The sequence below is a fragment of the Macrosteles quadrilineatus genome, unplaced genomic scaffold, assembly GCF_028750875.1.
Source record: "Macrosteles quadrilineatus isolate MER2022 unplaced genomic scaffold, UCM_ALF_1.0 Scaffold_2__2_contigs__length_208266976, whole genome shotgun sequence".
NCBI classification, from domain to species: Eukaryota; Metazoa; Arthropoda; class Insecta; order Hemiptera; family Cicadellidae; genus Macrosteles; species Macrosteles quadrilineatus.
In genome coordinates this window covers 194,204,441-194,213,174 of record NW_026542595.1, presented here as the reverse complement: position 1 = coordinate 194,213,174, position 8,734 = coordinate 194,204,441, and positions in this window count along the sequence as shown.

Below are 8,734 nucleotides of genomic sequence, written 5' to 3'. Positions count from 1 at the left end.
CTCCTTAAGGATAACCTCATTAAATATACCGTCCTTAAGGATAACCTCCTTAAAAATATCCTCCTTAAGGATAACCTCCTTAAGGATAGCCTCCTTAAATATATCCTCATTAAGGATAACCTCCTTAAGGATAGCCTCCTTAAATATATCCTCATTAAGGATAACCTCCTTAAGGAGAGCCTCCTTAAGGATAACCTCCTTAAGGATAACCTCCTGAAGGATAACCTCCTTAAGGGTACCCTCCTTAATGATAGACTCCTTAAGGATACCCTCCTTAATGATAGACTCCTTAAGGATACCATCCTTAATGATAGACTCCTTAAGGATACCATCCTTAATGATAGACTCCTTAAGGATAAACTCCTTAAGGATAGCCTCCATAAGGATAACCTCCTTAAGGATAACCTCCTTAAGGATAGCCTCCTTAAGGATAACCTCCTTAAGGAAAGCCTCCTTAAGGATAGCCTCCTTAATGATAGACTCCTTAAGGATACCCTCCTTAATGAGACTCCTTAAGGATAAACTCCTTAAGGATAACCTCCATAAGGATAACCTCCTTAAGGATAGCCTCCTTAAGGATAACCTCCTTAAGGAAAGCCTCCTTAAGGATAGCCTCCTTAAGGATAACCTCCTTAAGGAAAGCCTCCTTAAGGATAGACTCCTTAAGGATAACTTCCTTAAATATACCGTCCTTAAGGATAACCTCCTTAAATATATCCTCCTCAAGGATAACCTCCTCAAGGATAGCCTCCTTAAATATATCCTCATTAAGGATAACCTCCTTAAGGATAACCTCCTTTAATATATCCTCATTAAGGATAACCTCCTTAAGGATAACCTCCTTAAGTATAACCTCCTTAAGAACAACCTCCATAAGGATAACCTCCTTAAGGATAAACTCCTTAAGGATAACCTCCTAATGTACACCCTTCTTAAGGATAACCCCTGAAGGATACCCTCCTTAACCTCCTTAAATATATCCTCCTTAAGGATAACCTCCTTAAGGATAACCTCCTAATGTACACCCTCCTTAAGGATAACCCCCTGAAGGATACCCTCCTTAAGGATAACCTCCTTAAGGATAGCCTCCTTAAGGATAACCTCCATAAGGATAACCTCCTAAAGGATTGCCTCCTTAAGGATAACCTCCTAAAGGTTTGCCTCCTTAAGGATAGCCTCCTTAAGGATAACTTCCTTAAATATACCCTCCTTGAGGATACCCTCCTTAAGGATAACCTCCTTAAATATACCCTCCTTAAGGATAACCTCCTTAAGTACACCCTCCTTAAGGATAACCTCCTTAAGGATTACCCCCTGAAGGATACCCTCCTTATATATATATCCTCCTTAAGGATAACCTCCTTAAATATATTCTCCTTAAGAATAGCCTCCTTAAGGATAGTCTCCTTAAGGATAGCCTCCTTAAAGATCACCTCCTTAAGGAGCTTCCTTAAGGATAAGCTCCTTAAGGATAAGTTCTTTAAGGAAAACCTCCTTAAGGAAAGCCTCCTTAAGGATAGCCTCCTTAAGGATAACCTCCTTAAGGATAACCTCCTTAAGGATAACCCCCTGAAGGATACTCTCCTTAAGGATAACCTCCTTAAATATACCCTCCTTAAGGATAACCTCCTTAAATATACCCTCCTTAAGGATAACCTCCTTAAGAATAACCTCCATAACGATACCTTAAGGATACCTCCATATATTCTCCTTAAGGATAACCTCCTTAAGGATAACCTACTTAAGGATAACCTCTTTAAATATACCCCCCTGAAGGATACCCTCCTTAAGGATACCCTCCTTAAGGATACAGTCCTTAAGGATAACCTCCTTAAGGATAGCCTCCTTAAGGATAGCATACTTAAGCATAGCCTCCTTAAGGATAACCTCCTTAAGGATAGCCTTTTTAAGGATAACCTCCTTAAGGATACCCTCTTTCAGGTTACTCTCCCTAAGGATACCCTCTTTCAGGTTACTCTCCCTAAGGATACTCTCCTTAAAAATACCCTCCTTAAGGATAACCTCCTTAAAATTACCCTCCTTAAGGATAACCTCCTTAAGGATAACCTCCTTAAGGATAAACACCTTAAGGATAGCCTCCTTAAGGATAACCTCCTTAAGGATACCCTCATATCATCTAAACTAGCACATAGCAGCTACAGAACAAAGAGGAAGAACAATTGGATTTTTTTGGATTTTTTCAGTAAGGAATTTAGGTTTATTAAGATGTACTAAATTTATGTCTTCTTGTATTGACTTGGCTAATGCAAGTTATTGTCAGTTTGGCCCAATAAATGACTTATTGACTTATCCTACTAATATTATAAATGAGAAAGTTTGGATGTATGGATGTATGTTTGTGACAAGTGAACGCATTAACCACTGGACGGATTTTGCTGAAATTTGGCATGATGATAGCTCACATTCCCGATTAACATATAGGCATATTCTTATCTCAAAAATCCTTTCGGGCTCCACCCCAGTGGCTCTATAGTTCCCCATGTTAACCTTATGAGTATTCATATTAAAAGGGAATTAAATAATTTAGTCAGCTGTTTCAACTAAAAAGTTGTTTCTATGATATGCAAAAGCATTAAAAACTTACAAGGATTACCAACAGGGTGCAGCACTATTATTATTATTTTTTTTTTCTATGACAACAGCTAATTTGCAACCAAAAGGTGAGTGAGCGAAGCGAACAAACTTCATCCTGGTGGCGAGTTAGCGTAGCGAACGAGCTAACCTGAAGGCAAGTGAGCGCAGCGAACGAGCTCCAACCTAAAGGAGAGTGAGCGTAGCGAACGAGCTTCAACCAGGACGTGATTGAGCCATGCGAACGAGCTCACTTATGAAGTAAAAAGGGGCAATGCCCGCGGGTACAGCTGAGTGAGCGTAGCGAACAAACTTCAACCTGGAGGTGAGTTAGCGTAGCGAACGAGCTAACCTGAAGGCAAGTGAGCGCAGCGAACGAGCTCCATTCTAAAGGTGAGTGAGCGTAGCGAACGAACTTCAATCAGGACGTGATTGAGCCATGCGAACGAGCTCACTTATGAAGTAAAACGGGGTAAAGCCCGCGGGTACAGCTAGTAGTAACATAAGTAAATGACATACATCCCATTTATGTTAACCAGATGTAGCATTGAGCTTTAGAAAAGTGTTCCATCTAACAAAGAGCGACGTTAAGCTACATTAGCTGACAAAAACGTAAAAAAGTCATTAGTGTCGATGAACACAAAATGATCAGAGATTTTATAGTAACATTCAAAAGTTGTTCGATAAACATATAGGTAATGTCCCTTGAAAATAACTCCGCTAAAATTCCAATAATTCGTTTGTTTTGAGGCTTTACAAGTTCCATGGAGAGTCAATGGTATCCTTATTCTGGTCAAAAACGATTAAATATTTTGTGAGTAGACTGTAACCTTTAAAAATGTAAGCTATTTTATTTACCCTACAAAGCAGTATATTTTCTCCCCTATGATACAGTATGCAACGCTTGTTTGTGAATGGGTGTTAAGGGACCTCGCAGAGAGAAACTTCTCAATATGTGTCCCTTCAAAGGTACCTTTTCTCTGCCGTGGTGAAATATGCATCACCTTTTCAAAAGACGCTCCTTGTACGTGTAAAGTCGAAAATTTACTTTGTTGTTACACAAGGAGTTTTTTGTAGCGTTTTAACTTGCTTTAGTGATACTCCGGAATAGTTAGTATTATTACAAGTTTTTTATGATCCACATTTACATCCTAGGACGTAAGGTTCTACCCGAGAAAAGTTTTACACATTACTTCAGGCTAGTCCTAGAACATCCATTGGTGATTGGTTGGATTTGAACTCGGGTCCTCGGGCCTTGAGTTCTACCACTAGGCCAGCTCGCTCCGCCGTAAGGGTACTATAAGTGTGAACCATCGAAATCGAAAGTTCTAGGAGTAGTTAAAAGGGGTTTATAATTCCTAAATGAAAAACCTTCAAGTAATAAATTACTATATTGATATATTTTATTGTGCATTTGTTTTGAGATCAAATGGGTGTATAAGACTGCTTAAACTAAAAAACACGCATTTACTAATTTTCACAATTATTTATTAATATTTGTATGAGACAAGATGATTAGGATCCAAATCGTCACACACTGACGCTTGGGGAATTGCAACTGAGACAAACTATTAGTTTGGGTCGGAACTTTCACTCTACACATTTCACATCTCAATACTTGGAATGTGGGTATTGGGTGACAATACTTCCTCAAACTATAAATAGACATAGAAAGTAGAACTAGGTCTGGCTGAAGGTTGTCTCTGAACGTGACGAAGCATTGTTGTGTTTACATGAGTCTTGGGCAAGATGATTAGGCTATAGTGTTATTGACCTTCTAACTGTACTATAGCTAAAGTATAATGTTCTAGACAATTTTGGAAATTACTGAATGCTAATACTGTAAATCATAAACATGGACTAGCAAGAGTTAGATCGTTGCATTGCATTGTATGAGTAACATGTGATTTATTGTTAATTTTGTTACTTTTCGTATTTGCATTGTAAATATTTTACCAGTATTCTTTGACTTTTGCAATGGGTACTGAGTTAGAATTCTAACAATAATCGGCTGTATAAACGTTGAATCACTGAAATAAGATAATTTTGAAAAGATCTTAGAACTATTCAAGAAATGACATTCAGTAATGAAGAAACATATAGAATAATCTGTGTATTCTCTCTAATCAAATTTAAATAAAAAATCATTATTGCTAAGAGAGAGAGAGCAAGAGTAAAAAATTTTGAATTTATTTGTTGAAATAGCTGTTTTTACTATTATATTTTTATTTATTCCATTTTCAAAGATATTTGTTATGTTTTTTTTTCATACTACAGTATAAGTATTGAATTAGGTAGGAACAATCTATTGAGACCCCCCATTGCTGTCAAAATTATGGTTCAAAAGTTATTGTAACTTATGTTATTTTCCCATAAAACCCATACAAAAAATGGAAAATGGATTTTTCGATAACAAAACTTGTTCTGATTGAAATTCGTCTCTTAAGGACTCAAGCAAAATAGTGCAACCCCCCACCTCCATTCCTGTAAGAATTACGGCTCAAAAGTTAATATACATTTTGTGATTTTACCTATTAATTTTCATAGTTACTCACATCACTCACCAATGATAAAGGTTGTTGACAAGGTAATGGGTCTCGCACTACCTAATATTATACAGTAGAGGGGTTAGTTACCAACCATGCATTTTTAAAACCCTTAATTGAAAGATTAGCTGGGTAAGTTAAATAAAGACAAAGGCAAGTGAAATCAAATAGCACAGAAAACCTAACTCAGCGGAGCTTTACTTTTGACAATGCTCGTCTCCTTTGGCGAATCACTTATTTTCAAACAATAAGAAAAAGATTGCATTAATGTATAATATGTACGAGTAATTTGCATTTAGTAGGAGTTTCTTGCAAAAAAAAACTATCTTTAGCCAAACGGACTCTTACAATTCATCAGAATGTAATAAAGTTCTAATAAAGGTCATCTAACGAGATTTCTTTCCTGTTATTGAAAAGCTTAATCTAGCCATCTTATATGCTGGTCTATCTGAGGTTCAGAGACCAGTTACTATGACCCAGGGGAGTATTTAGTAATTATTTTAAACAGCTTAATAAAATGTTATATATTTAACTATATAACTCAGCCTGGTTATCTGATAGGCATGACTGGTTCAAGACATGTCTTCTACCTTTGCGAATTTGCAGTTTTGTATTTTAATATTGGTTTGTATCCTATTTTACCAAGCCTATGAAGGTTCAACTTCAACCGTAATAATTGGTGATTACAAGAATCATCCCTTTATCTGGCTGGTAATTTACTGTTTTTTCATATAGAGTTATTTGGTTGGAAAGAGAATCAAAGAAAACAAGACAAATAGAATCGGATCTGATTTAAATCCCCTCCAAACTTACGCTGGACCAACGTGTCATATCCTCCTACAGTTGAGTTCAATATCCAATACCTACAGTTCGACGAAAACATGATAAACAGAATGAGTTCCCACCTCCGGCAGACAATGTCAAATCTTTGAACTGTCCACTATCAATATATTATATTCAAATTATAGTTAACGACGTACAATCCACCCGATAGACGTAACAGACTGGTTTTAAAACAAGACGGTGAACGGTTCACAACCTATCCTGAGAGAATTGCATCCCACGTAGAATTAGAATGTGGTCACTGGTGAGTAGATTCTAAGTTTCGTACTTTTAATTGAAGCAATATTAATCTCTTTTTAATTTCAAATTACTTTAAACCTTTCTCGTACACGAAATGTTTTTGCCTAAAGTGATCCAATACCTAATTTCTGTATTATGGGAAGGACAGTTGTTAACTTCTTATGGGGCACTCCCCTTTATGTTTTGGGGATGGTTTGGAATTTAAAATTATGACCACCAATATGGCCGAAAACTCAAAATATTTCTTATATAACACTTATTTTATAATTAATTTAGAATATAATGGTGAATCAAAAAGTATTTTGTTAGCGCGTTACACCAAAGAAAATATTGCTTGTGGTGCACATTCTGCATCCTGTAGCTAAAAAACGAGTAAGTTTACAGAGAAAATTCAAAGAGTAAATAAGTTTTGACACTGTGTCTACATCCTAAAACGATCAAAATGACAACTATCTTCAAAATTGGAGCAACTGTATTTTATGGTATTTTAAAATAAAAGGGAGTGCTCCAAAATAAGTTAAATATCCTTCTCATAATGAAAAAGTTAACTATTGGTTCACTTTAGGTGAGACACCTTGTATAGCTCTATCACGCAACATATAGTACAATTACTCTTTGTGAAAGTCTTTCTGATATGTGTAATTGCTGTAGTATAATCATTTCCATGTTACTAATTAAGATTGGACTGCTCTAGACTGTTCTGAAAACTGATTGGCTCGAATATGAGTGAAGCTAGAGTGTAGAATGAAGTGTCGTCGTCGTTATAGTAATATAGCTATAAATATATAGCTTATGTTCCAGTTTAGACAGCGGAAACCCTAATTGACAATTGGTAACAACATAAAAAGATTTTACAGTGTGTTGATTTTCTAGCAGAGTTGCCATGTCAGTACTACCTCCAGTTGCATTTCATGCTCAGGGTTTATGACAAATTAAAAACTCTCATACTATCGTTTATTAAACTATACATCAATGTTTGATAGCTAAACAAACAACAAACATAAATAATTTTTAAGTGTAAACACCTAGATATAAGAGTGTTGAAGGTGTGAACAGACTTATTAACATTACTTTACTTTACTTTACTAAGGAATTGTCAGTTAAAGTGCTTGCCTTTAATGTTGAAGATTGTTTGTTAAATCCTAGATTTAGATTTTTATTAATTGTAAAGTACTATTCAATGCAAGAAATAGCTTTCAAAACAAATTTACACAAAGTTAGATATCGCTAACACCTATCCTACTATCATGTTCAACTCATACTTGATTTAAAATACATCTTATACATTTCCTCGTTTTATTACAACTATTTGAATGTCCAGCTTTTGTTTACACATCTCACACATGTTTCCAACATGCCAGCGCCTTATGAATGTAAGTGACGTTCCCTTTGTTCAAGGATCACAGCTGGATGACAGGCATTGTTGCTAACATTGTTGTTGAGGGATCTAAAGGGATGACAAACATTTTGTCAAATTACATCAAAACCAGGGTAAAAAAATTAGTTTTAAATATAAAATGGTAAATGAATATTGGCAAAATTAATAGTTAATCAAAAAACATTAATATTAAAAATGTTCGATGGTTAAAACTTAAATCAACCTACATAATACTAAGAAGCCTTTAATCAGGTCAATTAATTATAAGTGAACTTATTTAAAACAATTAGTTGCTTAGTCAAATGTACCTTCTTAAAAGATTTTCTATCAAGAGTTTGGACTAAACCAAATAAAGTAGTTAGTAAAAATGCGCCAGACGGAAAAGGATTGGAAAACACTCCTGCCCGAGACAAGCAATGCAACCAAAGTCCTCTTAGTGTTAAAATATTTACATTGCGTCTCTCAAGTGCAAAGAAAACTCCCTTAAGAGCCCTTCTGGCCTGGAGGTCTGACCCAAAGCAATACACTTTCCTTTTTACAACTTTAACTGTGGAAAACAAACGTGTTAAATAAAGTTCACATTTGTGTTTTTAGTTTTTAATTGTCTAGTCATAAAATATGTCTAGGTGATTAAAGGAAGTTTTTTTACGTATGTGCCAAAAAGATTTACATTATGCTTAGTTATTTCAAGTTTTTTTTTTAACTTTTTGTTTAGTGTTTACCTTTTGCTCCTATACATAATATGCAAATATTGTTTACGCCACACTACATTATTTTGTCGAACTTCCCAAGCGAGGATTTAGTCCAGAAAACAGCTGTTTGCCTCCAGCTTATTCAAATGGGGTTTCATTGCGTAATACTGTTCTGCAATGAGTTTTACCGGACACCAATCAGCTGATTATACTGTATTTGCGTGGCAATAATTGGTTATAAACAAAAACATAACCTCTCTTAGGTTATGACTGGTGATGTTTAGTCCTTTAGTTGGTGGAAATATATAAGGATTTGTACGGATTAAGTAGTATGGCGTAAACTATCGTACGTAACTCGTCCAAAATGTGTTTACGCCACACTACACTATTTTGACGAACTTCCCACGCAAGGATTTAGTCCAGAAAACAGCTGTTTGCCGCCA